Source organism: Colius striatus, chromosome 1 (assembly GCF_028858725.1).
Source record: "Colius striatus isolate bColStr4 chromosome 1, bColStr4.1.hap1, whole genome shotgun sequence".
NCBI classification, from domain to species: domain Eukaryota; kingdom Metazoa; phylum Chordata; class Aves; order Coliiformes; family Coliidae; genus Colius; species Colius striatus.
This window is the reverse complement of record NC_084759.1, coordinates 174,867,168-174,885,008: the sequence shown is the minus strand read 5'-3', so window position 1 is coordinate 174,885,008 and position 17,841 is coordinate 174,867,168. Positions and strand designations below refer to the sequence as shown.

General features: G+C 41.8%; 1 protein-coding gene across 4 annotated transcripts in view; it reads right to left on the bottom strand.

Annotated features, from left to right (window-relative positions):
* Positions 1–14,671, bottom strand: part of SCAF11 (SR-related CTD associated factor 11) — a 50,910-nt gene extending 36,239 nt beyond the window's left edge. For 2 of the 4 annotated variants that reach the window (XR_009820766.1, XR_009820767.1), the window contains exon 1: positions 14,402–14,671. The gene's annotated coding sequence lies outside the window, so the exon portion shown is untranslated. Of the gene's footprint in view, positions 1–13,819; positions 14,271–14,401 lie in introns of those variants that run through there. The other 2 variants (XM_062017041.1, XM_062017043.1) reach the window with 2 other exon arrangements.
* Positions 14,672–17,841: the final 3,170 nt, after the last annotated feature.

The window sequence follows — 17,841 nt, the reverse complement described above, 5'->3', positions numbered from 1 at the left end:
TTTGACAGAACATCAGTAAATCCAAGATGTGCATCAGCTGAAAATGTGCAGTGTTAAGTGTTATATCATTCTTCTCACAAGCTTATTACTTAAATAGATAGTGTGCCACTACTGCATTCCCAGATGGCTTTGCACAGCACACCTTTTTGCCAGTTTGACACTAGGCACTGGAATGTAATACTACTAAAACAGAAATATTTATAAATAAAAAGACATCACTAAATTTTATGTCTTATTTAACACATTAACTTTGGAAAGACTATTTTCTCCATTATTTTAAAAGGGGCATCACCAGCACTGGAGTAACACAACAGTTAGTAATAAAGATCAAGATAAAACTTACAAAGCTAAAAAAAGAGTTACGAAAAGAGAATGCAACAGTTTAGGAGGAGCAGACAGCACAGAAATCTGCATTGGCTTTGAGAAGACAGCAAAATAACTCCCAGTTACCAAATTGTATGAGGTCATATGAAGAACATAAGTCCATATCCATGCCTAATCATGTCCAATCAGGCTGATATGTACCCGAACAACACTAATATCCAAAGAGTACTTCTGCCAAATTCAGTGACTCATGACCAATGTGTCATATGTTTAGTTACGATCATCCAGTTGATGTGAAATATAATAAATATCTCAAGACCCAACACATGCAAAGCATTTGACAAGACAGCAAGCAACGAGCACTAGACGTATGTTAGTGCTGAAAAAAAACAAAGAAAAACAACCCTCTCTATAGATAAAATACTATCTTAAGAATGCCTAAAGACAGCAAAGTGTTTCAGTCAAGATGGTAATTTTCTTGTGCTTGTAAATCTTCAATGGAATTACTTTGTAAGAGAAATACCTTACCTAATTTCAGATCTGAGATAAAGGCAAGAAAACTCTGGTATAGTACAGTGAAAACAGTGATCAAGGATACCACCACAAGTACACCCTCCATTATATCCAAAGGAGTTACACATTTAAGTTTCTCAGTTATCATTCAAAGGAAATTCCCATTTCTGTCTTCACGGAAGACAGAAGCCAAAGACATTGTCAACAAAACTGCTTAAATGGAGCTAAGGGCGTTGGACTAGATGATCTCTAAAGGTCCCTTCCAACTTCTACCATTCTATGATCCTAAGATCCTAATTCTAGAACCTGGGACTATATTGATCACTGTCCATCTGAGGAATATAGTTTCATGTGGTATTTAAAGTGCTATTTTCACACTACAGAAAATATCTTCTCTATCTTCTCACTAAATTTAAGTGAGATTTATCTTTATTAGCACAAACTACTTCAAATAGTTCATAATCCAAAAATACAGGTGTACTTCAACACTAACTCACTGGGCATACAGAAAGAAAAAAAATATGGTCTGTTCAAAGTCACATAACTGAATCTCCTATTGAACTAAAATCTATTACATTAAAATCTTTATAAACAGATACAGAAAAATCCATCTGCTGAAAACCTGTAGCAGTCTAGTTATTAGTGACATATGAAATTAGCACATCTCCTTTTTGACTAACTACAAGACAAAGTCTTTACAAGCGTTCGTTATGTCCGGTAAATAAAATGTAACAGCTAAATACACTCTTCCTCCAATGTAGTAATGGTCCAAGGACCTATCTACACAGAAGTACACCTGTTGGATTGGAAAGGGAGGTGTAAATCAAGAACATGTACAACATCATCTCCAGTAAATGCAAAATGATGTTCAAGAGTAGCTTATTCATGCTCCCTTTAACAGGCTTAACTTAGGAAACAGTTGTTAATTACCCTTCAACTACTTAGATATATGTTGCATCAATACCGACAGGAATGCCTCATTTTGACTGCTGTGTTTCCATTAAAATATTTTCTCTTCTTTTAAAAAGGTTGGCACTAATAGTTGTCTTTTGATTTCTTTAACTCACAAAAGAGTTTCAAAACCGAAACAAGTCAGCCATACAGCTTACAGAAATTATTTGCTTAATAAAATGACAGCAACATCCTTTACTCCCGTCATATTTTTGGCTTGGGCAGTAATAAGTAGGACTCTATTTGGCCCTTGCATTTTCATGGTCTTTATGAAACCTTCAAAGGAGGTTTAAGACTCTCCCTCGGCACTATGTTTTTAATGAAAACATGTCTTAACAATTAGCCACATTTGCAAAACCAGGCTTTTTTTAGTAAGTAATGGCAGAACACGGAGTGTCCTCTAGAATTCCTCATATGTGCTCATCATAACATCCAGATCACTACTGGGGAAAATCCTGCTGATGAAAATTGTGAAAACTTTTGCCAGAAGATCTGTGCCACCTTGGAGATGTGCTGAGGAAACAAAATGGCCAAAGGCAGCTGAACATTTGGAAAGTGTTTTACCTATTCTTATCACCAAGTCTAACACAATGCATATGCACAAGGAAAAAAGAAGACGCCATTGGGTAGTTGCAGAAGTACATCAAGAATCTTCACAGCTTATTTTTTATTTGGAAAAGCTTTTAATTTGCCTGAAAAGGGTAGACTTGTTTCAAGTGACAATTCAGTAATTCTGTTTGCCTTCCAATAAATAAGGGCCAAACTGAGGACATGGAAGCACTTACCCTGGATTTGTTCCTTTGTGTAGTAAAATCTCATGGCTCAGAACATTAGTGAGAATAGAACCAACAGGCACACTCAAAAGAGGCCTTTTAAAGAGGATTTTACTCTTTTTATTCTCAAATTGCACCTTGTCTGCATTCCCAAATGGAATGCCATAGAACCAACAAAGAAAGAGACCAGTGCTATGCTTTGAGGAACAGAAAGAGAAATCTTTTTCTATAGGTGGTTTAAACCTATTCATGTAGATCCAGTGTCTTGGAAAGAATCAGTGCTATTCAGGCAAGGAGACATTGCTGATGTAAAGACTCTTTCCAGACCCTCATGCAGTTACCCAGGAGATGTAATCTAACCTAAGTGCTTGTTGCCACCAAAAGAAGCAGTTGTGTTTCTCACTCTTAGTGGTGGTGAGGAGACTCAGCTAAGAGCCACATGTGTGCCAAAGAAATGGCAAGCGACAGAGCAGCGGAAGAAGACAAAATGGGATTGCCTCTTTTGGCAGTGACAAGGTGCTAAGATAGCTAAGACTTTGTCGTCAAACTGCCCTGTCCCCCTTTAAGGACACAGCACTGCCTAGATTACCTGCCAAGTCCATGAAAATGCAAGGTAGTCGCAGGAGAAAACTGTTAAAAGCAAAATGGCTAGAATTACATCATCCTAAAGAGTATACAGCCTTCTGACAAACTTCCCCTTCCCAATACAAAAACAACCCAAAGCAACACAGTGGATACCCTTCTCAGGATTTCTTTTTCCATGTTCTAGCAGCAAGACAGAGACAAGCATGCTTACAATTGCAAATGCCATGGCTACAGCTGCATCCTTGCTACGTTCAACATTTTCATTTCTGTGGCTACCTCAACAGCAAACTGAAGAGCAGCTGAAACACTCAACACTCATGTCTAGCCAGAACTCACAGAAGGACACATGACAACATTATAACTGCCTCCTAAGGAAGGAAGGCACACACAACTCGATGGAAATGTGCAAATGCAGATTGAGGAACTGCTGCAGAGGCTCAGATGCAGTGATTGTCATCTAGTAGCCTGTTTGACCATGCCAGGAGTTTCAACGAAGATTGTGAACCTTACAGCAGGCAACACACAAGGCATTCTCCTTCCTGTACAAAATTTATAATCATAAACTGTCTCCAAACCTGCCATACAGACCTTGTCATGTTACGACAAGGTTGTAGGCAGTGCTCCCCACTAAAGTTTAATAGAATAGCACCTACAAGACATAGACAAACATCAGGGCAGCAAGAAAGATGTCATTTTATAAGACCTCACCTATTTGAGAATATTCTACGAACTGTGGGGGACACATCATTACTTTTACAGAATGTTATGTGTTGAAGTGCTGCTACAATCACATTGAAGTCTAGCACCTAGCATTTCAAACACTTTAGCTTACTGGACAGTATGGAAAGGCAGACAAAATGCAATAGTACCATTGTACATATCTGTGTCTTGACTGAAAAATACTTTATTGATTAAGGTTACTCTGATGTGTAAGTGCAAATAACCACATTCTAGCCCTACTTAGGAAAAGCATTGTCCAGAAAGCTTCAATACAACACAGAACTAAATCAGACAGAATATCAGCTTCAAAGAAGAGCAAAATACTTACACCACAAAGCTTGCACATTTTTGTTAATACCTCTAACAGCAGCATGGCAATTTAACGCTCTCAAGTTATCATCAAAGCCAAAAGGAACCCAAACCCCAGCAGATCCAGGTACATGAGAGACTGGAAATAGTAACAAAGTTAGTATCACCAACATTAAGGAACTACCTGTCTCTTTCTGTACTAGGAAACTTGTGCATGGGACACCTTGGAATCCCAGTCATGCAGCTGTCCCCCTTATCTACCAGCCTTCATGTTCCTTTCCTTCCCTTCCCCAAGTAGCCAGTTCTCATCGGTTTTAGTAATAAAGAAAAAATATGATGTAGGTTACAGAAGAATTATTAGCACCAGAAAACAAGCAGTAACAAAACAACTAAAAAAATATTGTGTTAATGAATTCAACAGATAATAAAGCTATCACAGTCTTCAGTCAAATTCCAAATTCCATCCCAAAAACCATCCAAAAGAGTGAGCCAAGTTATCTACTACTTAAGGCTGATGAAATATGACACAAGGCATCAAAGTTTATGAAACACTGTTATATCACCCCTACCCCTCCCAAAGACAACGACACACATGCAAGGGCAAATTTGTTCATCAGAGTCAAGAACATTCATGTAACTACTGGGACAATCCACATAAAGATTGATACTTCTGTGAGCCAGAAAAGGTATGATGTTTGACCAAAACAGTTAAAGCATCAAAGGGATATTAATTCTGTCACTGAACAAAGTTTTCCCGTACACAACAGTTCTCATCGTATTATCATACAAGCCCAAGCCCCATTTTCTGAGGAAGTTCATGAAGAGGTGAAAGAAAGGTGATTACAAGCTTGCACAGTAGTTAGCAGCTTTTAGACATGACAAATTTGAGTTTGGTACTGAGCTACAGTTCCTTAACTGACACTGACGGCTAATTATCTACAGAAGGCAAATTTCTTTTCTCATCTTTCTGCACTGTCAACCACAAAACACTCTGTTCCACTAGGAGAGGTGGCAGAACTTTAGGATGTCTCCTGAACTCATTTTAAGGGCTCATATCCAGTAAGCAGAAATGATACTTCAGCAGAGTAAGCAGCAGAGAGAAACTGCTTCGGCAGATTTCTCCACAAGTCCTCCAACAATTTAAAACAACCATGCCTTCAGCATTTTCAGTATCTGCCAGCAGCTGTGAGGTTAACTCATCAGATTAGATGACATTACATGTCAAAGTACAGCAAAATGACAGCTCTATACTATCAGTACCTTTAGAGTGATCACTGACAACCAAAATGTGCCAGTGCTCTGGCAAATTCAGATAGAAGACCAAGAACCAGGTGAAGTTAAACTTGCTAGTCAGCAAGGAAAAAAAAAACCCACTCTGGGGAGTTATCTGTCACACTGCAGTCTCATTTGATTCAAGTATATATTCACATCTGACCAATCTAATCTGTAATCTAATGCCATGCTTGTATCCTTACTGGCTTTTTAATGACATTTCTCAAGTTTGTGAGAAAATCCCTTTCTGTTCTGCCAGAAGACAAGCCAGTTACTCAAGCTTCTGTCAGTTCCTGACAATGCAAAAGTAGTGAAGACAAAGCTGTGTAGTTTTCCTATGCCCCAAACTACGGCAATTTTACAGGGTAGCTTCTCAGTGAGGCTACCACTTGTAACACTGCTTTCCAAAGATGTTCTGAATTATACAAGACAATCCCAGACCAAATTTTTACAGAAGCGCATGGCTGGGTCTGTGACAGTCAGAAGAAGGACTGCTTGTTGGAGCTGTGGTTAACTTCTCCAGGAAAAAAACAGCTCCATTTACACACATGACAGGATGAATAAAATCTTCTAAAGACTGATACAAGATGATGAAATGTATCTTCACAGAAACTAAAAGAACACCCTATATTGCTTCCCAAACCAGTATTTTCAATAGAAGACGGAATGCGCTCTGTTGCTGTTTCCCATGTGCATGTATATGATAAGACTCCCAACAGAAGCAGCACTATACCACAGCCACCTCCACACGGAGAACACACATGGATGCCAAGGGCTAAGTTGTGTTCATATACTGCTGACAAAACACTGAAGTACCATCATGATTAACACAACACAAACAAATATGAAAGAGAAAACAGTGTACATAACATTATCTCACTGAATGGTACAATTCAGTACTTGGCTGTTTCCTCTAAGTAGTCCTTGATTCAACTAGGTGAAATTGAGATTTACAAATAACAAGAACTAATTAAGGATTAGATACTATTGCCATGGTGCACTTGGTTCAGGTAACCAAATCAAATCAACCTAAAGATGATCAGAGGACTAGAACATCTTTCATACGAGGAAAGGCTGCAGGAACTGGGGCTGTTTAGTCTGGAGGAGACTGAGGGGTGATCTTATTAACATTTATAAATATCTAAAGGGTGGGTGTCAGGAGGTTGGGACATTCTTTTTTTCTATTGTAACTAGCAACAGGGCAAGGGGTCATGGGATGAAGCTGGAACACAAAAAGTTCCACTTAAACATAAGAAAAAACTATTTCACTGTGAGGGTGAGGGAGCAGTGGAACAGGCTGCCCAGAGGGGTTGTGGAGTCTCCTTCCTTGGAGATCTTCAAGACCCACCTGGACATGTTCCTATGTGACCTGATCTAGGTGAACCTGCTTCTGCAGGGGGGTTGGACTACATGATCTCTAAAGGTCCCTTCCAACCCCTATCATTCTGTGATATGATTCTATGTTTCTAAACTCATGACCTCGCCTGCCACTGCTGAGGGTCCTTACTCACATGCATACTTTTGCAGATGGAAAGGATAGCATTACATATCAATGTCAAAAATATCTCAGCCATTTCCAAGAACAGGTTGGTGGAATTTTTGGGGTTTTGTTGTTTTTTTTTAAAAAAGGTGCTTTTTTTCCCAGCCACTTCGAAGCCCCAGTATTCTCATGCTTACAGAGCACATATTTGGCAGTGGCTCACTGAGATCAAGAACATGCAAGAATTCTCACTACAAGAAGGACATTGAGGTGTTGAAACATGTCCAGAGACAGACAACAAAGCTGGTGAAGGGTCTAGGGAACAGGTCTTAAAAGGAGTGACTGAGGGAGCTGGGGATGTTTAGCCTAGAGAAGAGAAGATTGAGAGTAGATATGATTGCTCTCTACAAATACCTGAAGGGGATTTGTAGCAAGGTGGAGGTTGGTCTCTTCTCTCCAGTAACGAATGACAGGACATGAGGAAATGGGTTCAAATTGTGCCAGGAGAGGTTTAGATTGGACATGAGGAAGAACTTTTTCACCAAGAGGGTTGTTAAGCATTGGAACAGGTTGCCCAGGGAGGTGGTGGAGTCACCATCCCTGGAGATATTAAAAAGATGTGTAGATGAAATGCTGAGGGATATGGTTTAGTTTAATGATGGGCCTGGTAGTGTGAGGTTAGTGGTTGGACTTGATCTTAAAGGTCTTTTCTAACAGTAACGATTCTATGCTTTCCACATAAGCAACCCATCCAAATCTAACCATGTCAAAGATCTGGGAAAAAACAGTTTGTATTTACTCAAAAAATCTTTGCTAGTCACTACATTTATTCCCCCCCCCCCCCAAACTAGATCTGTGCTTAGCATACAGTAATAATTTGAAGTTCCTGTCCCATCACTACACTGCACATGCAACATTCCCACAACATGAATGAACATACTTCAGCCAGTGCTATGGCAACACAGCAGGATTTGTTGCAATCATTTCTCTGATGCTAAATAAACTAGGAAGACCACCTTTATTTTTTTTTAATACCATCCTAAACATGCCCAAATAGCTGGACTTAAACATCAGGAATGCCGGAGTTGAACCAAAAGACCTCACAAAGACATAAGTGGAAAAGCTAACAGCCAAAGCAAAAACAACGGCAAAATGGACAGAGTAAGACTGAACTCAAAGAAAAAGCTCAGGGACAGCAGCAATGGCAAGAAGCACATTTAAGATGCAAGAAATTAATGGGGCAACAAAACCAGAGAGGTAGGTGAAGAGGAAAGTATACTAAGCCAAAGTAGAAAGGCTTAAATCCAGAAAAGGAAGAAAGAGCATGCCAATTGTTCAGTTACAGACTAATTTATATTTTTTTCCTTTCACCTACATCACAGTAGTCTTATTTCTCAGCTTCTGAATGTCAAACCCCTGCAAATTGAAGAGTATCCCTCTAAAAAAAAAAAAAAAAATTAAGCATCAAGACTTTAGTGATCTGACATATTCTTCTGGTAGTAAAATAAATGTTTCCATAAAAAATAATTTCAGCTGACATTGATTAAAAACAAAGTCAAGAAAGAAAATAACATAGCTATTTAAAAGTACATTTTGCCTCTCTGAGGAATACTGTCTTTAAAAAAACCCCACTAGATGAAAGCTATGGTGTCAAACCACTGTTGTCAAGCTCCTATTTTGTATGCTCAGGTCAAAGACCTACATTGATCTCTTGGAAATCTCAGATAAAAAGAAATATCTTTTTGGAAAATGGTAGAAAAAAAATAAAGACTTTGAAAAAGATTTATGACAACTGAAATAATCTGAAGTGTAAATGCATTATGGACAAAATCTCCTACAATATTTGTAGAATAACAATGCATTAGATGTCATTTCAGTAGTAGCAGATAGATAGGGAGCCAGCAGTGTTGGTGACTGTTGATCTTGCTTTCACATAGCCCTTAACTCAGTGATAATTTTCAAGATAGCTAAAATAAAGCTAGAAAAACATGGCCAGGAATGGAAGACAGGTACATGACAGAAGGTTTCTGGAATGCCAATAACACCACGCAAAAGGTAACAGAAGAGGGGGAAAAAAAGCCAGATCTGAGCTTGAAAATACAACCTGAACTCCATCACCTTTCCCTTCAACCGGTGAAGTGTCCTCAAATAGAAAAACACGCTAATCACTATTTTAGGTTACTTTCACCATATAGGTGGCACCAAGAGATAAGCTATAACAAACAGTATTTTACTGTGAATTCTTAAGTAGCTAATCTAGTTTGATACTGATTATTCTACCTCACTGCAAGGCTTCAGAAAGAACTTGAGCTTCCCAAATCAAACACTAGATGCTCCTTACAACAGTGTTCATCATTCTCATTCAAAGTTTCTTGACAGAGTAACAACTACAGAATAACCACTGGTACTAACCAGCTTGTCCAGGAGTTGTATAAAGTGCCTTTCTTGCTAAGGCTGATGAAACCACATCTTTAAATAAAAATAAATAATCACAATTGCATAGGTTTAGAGAGAAGAATATACTTGACCTTCATTGTTACAGATATCTTTATTTGGCAATATCTCTAAAACAAGACTCCAACGAGCACAAGGTATTCCTAACAGACTGCTTTTCTCCAACTGTTTAATAGGACTTCCAATTATTTTTCATTATATTGATCTATCCACAGGGGTCTCTACCTTTTACATCACACATAAACTAAGAATGTTTAGAAAAAGCAAAACTGTGTACAAGTGCTTATTTAATAGCTGTACAGAGAAATTAGAATAATTTCATTGTCACTCATATCCAGAATTGCTTGTCATTTTCTTTGGAGAGTGAGCAGTCCAATTAAAGCCACTTAGACAACTTCAGATTCTACCTTAAAACTCAAGTTTTGAATATCAGCACAGATCAGTTTCACATAACGGTCTCCATCTCTCCTGTGGCACACCAAGACAGGTAAAAGTCTTCACTGCTGCAGTTTTGGTCTCTGTTGCTATCTTAAAGTATGGAGATATGAAGATTTCTATCAGATACTGATCCCATGGAATTTCACATTCCTTATTACTGCTGGCAGTCAAACAAAAGTCAGGCAAGAAGTAGAGACAAGAAGTGTTAACTCACTTCACGTTTCCAAGCAATTTTACACTAGCTTAGAAAAGTTCCAAACATCATCAAATGATCACTCAGGTTTACTCACAGATAGTACCTTTGAAGACAGATCACAGTTAAGCAGTACTTACAGAACAAATAACAGAGGAACAAAGATTGTGTTTTAATGGGAGTCTACCAATCCTTAAATAAAAATCGCATTAAGACAGACGTTATTATTAGCATCTATGAGAAAAAGTAATCAGATATTGCAATTTACCACAACATCAGGTTTTAGAAAACAGTTTCTGGGAGACATCTTTCTTCTTCCCAATTAACTTTACATATTTTTTTCTTTAAATGAAAACAAATTTATAAAACACTAAAATCTGAAATTATCTCAGAAAGCCAAGAAGAAGCATCACTGAATACCAAACCAGAAAATCAACCATAAAATCAATATGTTAGTTTTTCATGGCTGCTGTGATGGAGTATTTTGAGATGAAACTCAGATTTTATTATCTCACAGAGAGAAAAAAAAAAAAAGAAAGATTACTACTACTGTTTCATCAAGATAATTTGTGATACAGCATCACTTGACAATAAAAAAAAATGAATGGTGAAAACAATCACTTTAGCACAACAGACAACAAATAAGGCATTGAGGCACATATGCCTACAGGAGTGTGTATATTTGTTACCCGAGTAAACACATTTTAGACAAAGTTTGGTTTAGCTTGCCTATTTATACATAATTAAATGTAGTACTTTGATCATTCCTTGTCCAGTTAGTTAATAATTTCCCCATCCTAGAAGTAACAACTTCCACATTTGGTTAAATTTAATTTGTTTGTCCAACTAAAAGTCTTAAGAAAAACTATCCAATGTGCCACAAAAATAAGACATAGGAAAGTTGAAATCCCCTGTTACTTTCAGAAACATTCCTCACTACTTTTAACAAAAAGACAAATCCTTGCAGAGAAAAACTACTCATTGCATCTGGTGTGGGCCACTGAAATACAGACTTTGCATATTCAGCCTCAGGAAGCCCTTCCAACACAGTCACCATGTCTTTGGTGCTCCACTAGATATAGAGGCGATGAACAACTGTTCAAGACAGCAAAACTGTAGCTTTATGGAAGAGTAAGGCAGATATGCAGCTACAGTCCTTCATGTTACTTCACAACTGCAGTTAACTTCCTACAGGAGAGAATCATCGTACTCAAGTGTTTCAAGGTACCAAAACTAAGCAACTTTCAAACTCAAAATGATGTTCATGAATTTCTGCTTGCAAACTGTGCCCATGTCCTCAAGTGTTGGGTAAAAAGAGATCAAACAAGTAGGAAAGAGAAGATACAATGTCACTGTGCTCATATCTGCTCAAATCAAAGTCACTGCCCTTCAGGGCAAGGTAGATTAGTAGACATTGATGAAATAAAGTGTGTCCACACTGCTGAAAAGCCATAAACTAGCCCTTGTTTTGAAGCACTCTAAAGCATACACACATTAAAGACTCCTGGTACTTACAACTACAGAAGATGGGCTTGGGTATCTCCAACTTATAAAAAAGGAAAAAAACTAAGGGTAATGCAGAGATTTAGAAAACGTACTTTAATCTTAAATGGTTTAGCAGACTAACTGTAACCATCTCAGAATTCATTCGGACACCTTGATAACAATGGTTGACAGCACTGATTAATCAGTTTAGCTATCAGCAGCAACTGCACTGCATGTTTTTGTTAATTGTAACTGGAAGGACAATTTTTCCTCATTCACCCAAAGACTGTGATCCCAACACTGATCAGCAGACTGACACAAAGTCAGGCTTTAAGAATTTTGATATAAGTATGGCAAATCAGTCCATCAAACTTTTTCCAGCAGTGCTTTTTCTCCCCTATTCATATTATGGATGTTTAAATATAGCATTAATGGAAATAAAATCACCTTTTAATTACTAAAAGAAAGACAATTTAAGATAAGTTTTTGCACAGGTTTTTTAGTATTCAGGACAGTAGAAAACTTAGAAGATCCTGCAAAGAATCCCTGTAATGGGGATAAAAAACCCCAAGCCAACAACAGATGTTTGTAACCAGAGCAGAAGCATCATACCTCATGAGCAGAACCATCTACAAGTTCTACAAAACCAGAGGCTAAAAGTCATTGTGTCAAACCCAGTCAACCCAACCAGTCAGTTGAGTGGACAAAGAAACTTTGTATCAGCAGGACATTTCAAAAATGATAGCGGAATAACTGGATCTCCTTGTTGAGTCAAACTCAATAACCTTCACACGCTGTGTTTGTGCACTATAAATCCCTATTCAAAAAACCTCAACAAATTCCAGGAGAATTGTTCCCAATCTTAAAAGTAATCTGACTATGAGACAAACTAGCAAACACAAGTTAACTCCCATTAAAGCATGTCTGAAAATATGTCCTCTTTCATGATCATTAGGAAGAGAGAGATGTCCTCCCATGCACCAAGGCCACAAAGCTGTTGCCCTTCTGCTTATTCACAAGCAGAGTTTAAGGTAAGGGGAACATGAAAGAAAATTGATGTATTTATTTGAGCCATTTATCACTCTGGGAATTGACACATCAGCAAACCTAAACTACTAAAAGGAAAGCTGTAAGAGATGTAAGACTGACCAAAAAGTCTAAATAGCCTCTCCTCCTCCCTCTCCCACTAGTTCTCATCTTATATAAAGAAAAGGGAACAAACAACACTATATTCCTGGAAATTCTAAAGGAAACATTTGAAAAGTACTTGGGATCACTTCCAAGCCTTTTCCATGTCATTGAAAAGGATGCCATCTATTTTTTTTTAATCTTGTGAATCGCTAAATGCAGTTTTCCAGTTAAAAAAGGAGAGACACGTTACCATGTGCAATCAGCTGAGTAGTAGTAGTGTCATTTCATTTGACTACTGTTTATTTCTGCTAAGACAGAAATTATGACTATTTCCCCATTCTTCTTCTCCCATGTGTAAGAGTCTAAATACCCACATAGTAAAACTCCAAGTTCCATTAGACTTCACTTAAAACTATGAAAAGCTCTCAATACATTAGTGATACATAATCAGACATCAAGTTAGCTAGATCTCCCCTTAAGGTTACCAAAACCCTAAAAAGTTATAAAACTGCAACCTTAAAACAACTGTTCAATAATCTGGTGTATTCCAATCCATTATATGCTTATTACTTAGATGGGACCAGCCTTAACCATCTCTTGACATTTAAAATAAATGTATCTTTGCCAACAGCACCTAGTTACCAATACTAAACAAACAGTAACTACCCAGCCTTTCTCTCTGTTATTTCAGTCTTCCTAAAGAATTTAAATCAATTAGTAGTGTAAAATAAGAACTATGTGCAAGGAATTGAAACAGTTTTAGTCCTAGCAAAATTACTTTGGAATTATAAACGTGGAGAGAGGTTGTCAAAGATGAGTCACAATCGGGGCTTAGTCTAATAATGTTCTTCAATACTCACCAAAGAGGGAAAGGAAATGTAAATTAGGACACAACGTACTCTAAAACACAAGAACTGGAGAATCTCTCACTGGCTTGTTGACTGTAACGCTTCCACGCTCCAATGTTACTCTCTGTGACTTTAACGATGTTGAAGTCGGTCGCGACTCCACAACAGCACAAAGCTGAGCCGGGCTTCAAGTTGAGCCTCTCCGTTCAACTTCCACCGCATCTGCAAAGTCTCTCAGTAACTCCTGCTACCCGAACTTCCCGCGAACGCTGCGCTATTTACAACTCCGGGCGGCCAGTTCGGCGCCCGCCGTGCCGGCAAGAAGAGGGACGGCGGTGCTTACCCGGGCTGGGACCTTTGTTCAGGCGGCCGCCTCGGCGGGAAGGTCCCCGCGCACGGCTCACCGCGCAGGGCTGCCGCTCCTCCCGTGCCGCCTTCACAAGAGCCGACGGAGCGAAAGGGTCCTGCGGTGTCCCGGGAGCTGTGGATCGCCCCGGCCGCCCCTCTTTGTTTCCCCTCTCGCCCCGAGGGCGGCCCCCCGGGCCCCGCAGAGGCCTGTCACGGCGGCCGCGCGCCAGCAGCGGGTCGGGGCAGCCCCTCGGCCGGCGCCACGACACGGGCGGCGAGAGAAGGGGACGGAGGAGAACCCGAGGCCTGAGACGGCAACAAACCCCGCCCTCTGTCCGACGGAGCGGAGCAGAGAGCGGGAGAGAAGAAGCACCCGATCCCGGCGGGCTCTGAGCGGAGGCGAAGGCCCCGGCCAGAGCGGGACGGCACCGCTGCCCGCCTTCCCTCCCTCCCTCCGTGCCTCCTGCCGGCACCCTGTCCCGGTCCGCGCCGGGGAACGGCCCCGAGCACTTTTCTCTCGCTACACGGAAACCCCTGCGGAAGGCGCCCGCTCCCGGCCCCAACCGCCGGTGGTCACCTGGAGCCGCCACGTCCCCTCGCGCCGTCACTGCTCCGCGGCCGCCCGCGCGAAGCGGCGCCTCCCGCTCCCCACCGCCGCCTCGGCGCTTCTGGGAGCGGCGGCCGAGGACCGCGCGGCAGAGCTCGCTGGGCTGGGCTGGGCTGGGCTGGGCTCGGCTCGGCTCGGCTCCGCTCCTCTCCTCTCCGCGGGGCCCCGCTCAGCGGCCGCCGCGCCACATGTCCGCGGAGCGCGGCCAGGAGTGCGCAGCGCCGGCGGAGGCCGCCGGGGGGCGCTGCTCTGCCGCCTTCCGCCGCGGGGGGGGCGGGGCGGTGGCGTGGCGGCGGGTGGGCGACGCAGGCCGACGGCGGGACGCCTCCGAACCGCCCCGCGCCGCCGGCGGGAGCATTGTGGGATAGGTCCTCCAGCGCCTTCTTGAACGGGAGAGGTGGGGGGGGAGTCGCCAGAGGGCGGAAGGAGGCGGGAAGGGGGAAGCGCGTGACCCGCCGCCGCCGCTCAGGAGGAGGTGCGCGGGCGCGAGGGCGGGGCGGGGCCTCGTGTCACGGGCGGGGGGCGCCCTCTGGTGGCAGTGCGGCGGCAGGGCGCGGCCGAGGGGGGCGCGCGGCGGTGACGTCATCTTTGCGCGCCCGCGCTCGTGCCTGATTTACTGGTTTTTGTTTGGTTTTTTTGGTTAGTTTTTATTTCATAAAATTAGACCTAACCCGCTTTGGGCTGCCGCACGCTTGAGGCGAGGTGTCAGCCGCCGTGTGTCTTTGCACTGCCAGGTTTTGTGCTAGCGGTTGGTTTGCAACATTGCCTTACGTCCAGATGGCAGCAAAGCGAAAAGGCGCTCAGTGCAGCAGCATCTGCTGCGTGCCGCTCCTCTTTATACGTCTCCGTCACGACTCTGCCGTAGCTCCTCCACATCTGCTCGGTGCGGAGCTGGGGGCAGCCACGGGCGCCAAACCCTCAGCTGAACCCCCGGGGCGACGCACCTGCCACAGCAACAAACGTTTGATAGGGAAGGGGAACCAGGAACCCCAAACACGCGGGCTTGGTGGCGTATTTCTTATCTCAGGTTGCATGGTTCTCACCTCCGGAATGAAGTTGTTGCAGCCTGAACGGAGTAAAACGTGTCAGTGTCAGTCTATCGAGAATGATAGTACCGTATTAGTTGCCATGACTGCTGACAGAGTATTAATTTAGGATTAACTCTGAAGAACTTGAATTAAGTAAGAGCAGCCAGTGGGGACAGCGTGTAAGAAGAGTCACAGTAAGAAAGGAAGAGGCAGGATTCATTATCAGGCTGCAGGGAAACGTAGTAAGAATCGAAACTATAGCCAGAGGTTGGAAAGCACAGACTTAGGAATTAGATGTTTAAGGTAAGTCTGACTTCACAGTTGTTAAGGTTAATGATCTCCTCTAATCATATAATGGAATCATCTAAGGAAAGGAATACACTGTTTTGAAGGTTGGGATAAAAGAAAACTCCATTATAAAGCAAGACAGACGACCTTCAATGCTATGTTTCGGATAGACTGGTGTCTTGAATGACCCTACAACAAGATGCTGAAGCAATTAAGAATGATGGCAGAAAACAACTGTGTATTTGACTAGATGACCACAGAGGTAAGGTTTTTTTGCAAGGAGGGCATACTATACACAACTGCTGTATGTTATTATTTGTTACTGTAGATTCTGTTAATTAAAATGACTGCTAAGTCACCTGGGACTCTCAGATGCAGAGAAAGCCTTGGTATTCACCATATCTGTCACAAGTTATGAATACATAGCTGTCATCTGTTCATGCATCTGTTCATCTGATCACGTTGCACAGAAGAACCAGGCAAGCTGAAGAGAGGTGTCTGTGAGAGAGGGGAATGCAAAGAGAAACACTCATCACTTCTGAGGTGGTATCTGTACTTTTATTTGGTTCTCTGAATGTGTATCTTACATCTATTCCAGTACTGGCCTTTACAGCTATTCACAGAACTTAAATATATGTAATAACGGATGAACAGCTTCCACCCAATCTCATCCACCTTTTGAGATGGACATGTAGTGTGTTCTATTTACAACCGAGAGAAAAATCTGGGGCTTCAGGACTTTCAGCTTTGGCAAATATATCTTGAGTTTTCCTATATATAGAATCATAGAATGGTAGGGGTTGGAAGGGACCTTTAGAGATCATCTAGTCCAACCCCCCTGCAGAAGCAGGTTCACCTAGATCAGGCTGCATAGGAACATGTCCAGGCGGGTGTTGAAGACCTCCAAGGAAGGAGACTCCACAACCTCTCTGGGCAGCCTGTTCCACTGCTCCATCACTCTCATGGTGAAATAGTTTTTTCTTATGTTTAAGTGGAACTTTTTGTGTTCCAGTTTCAATATACATTAAGTTCCAGCCCACAGAGTTTTCCAGTCCAACTGGGGCTGAAGGACCCAGTGGTATCCCGCTGGATGTCTGCTTCCAGCAAGGAAGGTTAATCAGTTCTGTCAAAGCAGGTGGGCAGCATGAGATGCAGCTCCTTCTGTCTGCTCTGTGCCTAGTGAAAGGAGGAGTGAGGAGTTCAGGTTTTGTACAGGGATATAGAAGTAGGGGGTCATGAACTCTCATTTTCTACTAACCTCTGCAAACCTGGTGATATTGGGCACGTTCATAAATTTATCAGGCTCCACTCATTCATGTACCCATTAGTGTTTTTCTCAAAGGGTCAAGAAGGGGAGATAGTTTGGCCTGAAGGGATAGAAGAAATGTCATTGGGAACTGTGGTTACAATGGCAGGAAGAGAGGTATTAGACTGGGACAAAATTGATATGAATGGTTCCAGAAACAATTTGTTACAACTTCTGTGTTACTGGACGAGTTAGCACCAGCTAGTTTTGCTGAAAGGAGAATCTTGCTTTGAAAATCTTGTGATTTGGGAGCCCAGCTTGTGACTTTTGACTCTTTTTTTTTTTCTTTTTTAAGCTTTAGAATGGTGAAACCATAATTTCTTTAGCTCATTTGAACATGTTCTAAAGCCTTCCATTTCTTCAGGTATTCATCAAGTGACCAATGACAGAGGTTGTCCTTAGTCAAGGTGGACATCTCAACCCATAGTTCTTTTGTAGGTGAAGGATAGGACTACCAAAGGCAGTTGCTGTTGCCTGTTGTCTTTTGTAGCTGGGTATAAGCCGGACTGTTTCTTAATTTTGTAGCTAGGTCCAGAATGTCCTAAGTAAACCCCAAGCTATAGGAGGCTGAGGATTTTTAGCAGTACTTTATGGCAGGCCCTCTATGGATGCCCTGCATCTGTGCCATGAGAGCTGGGAACCTCCATGAAGCTGAGCCTCTTCCTGACTTGTCTGTCTCTCAGGAGGGCAGTGTTGTGTGATAGCAGAAACATAGCCATATTTGTGAGGACAGGCAGAAGCCAGATGTGCAAGAATAAAACTGGAAGATGTGCAGGGGAAACTGTGAG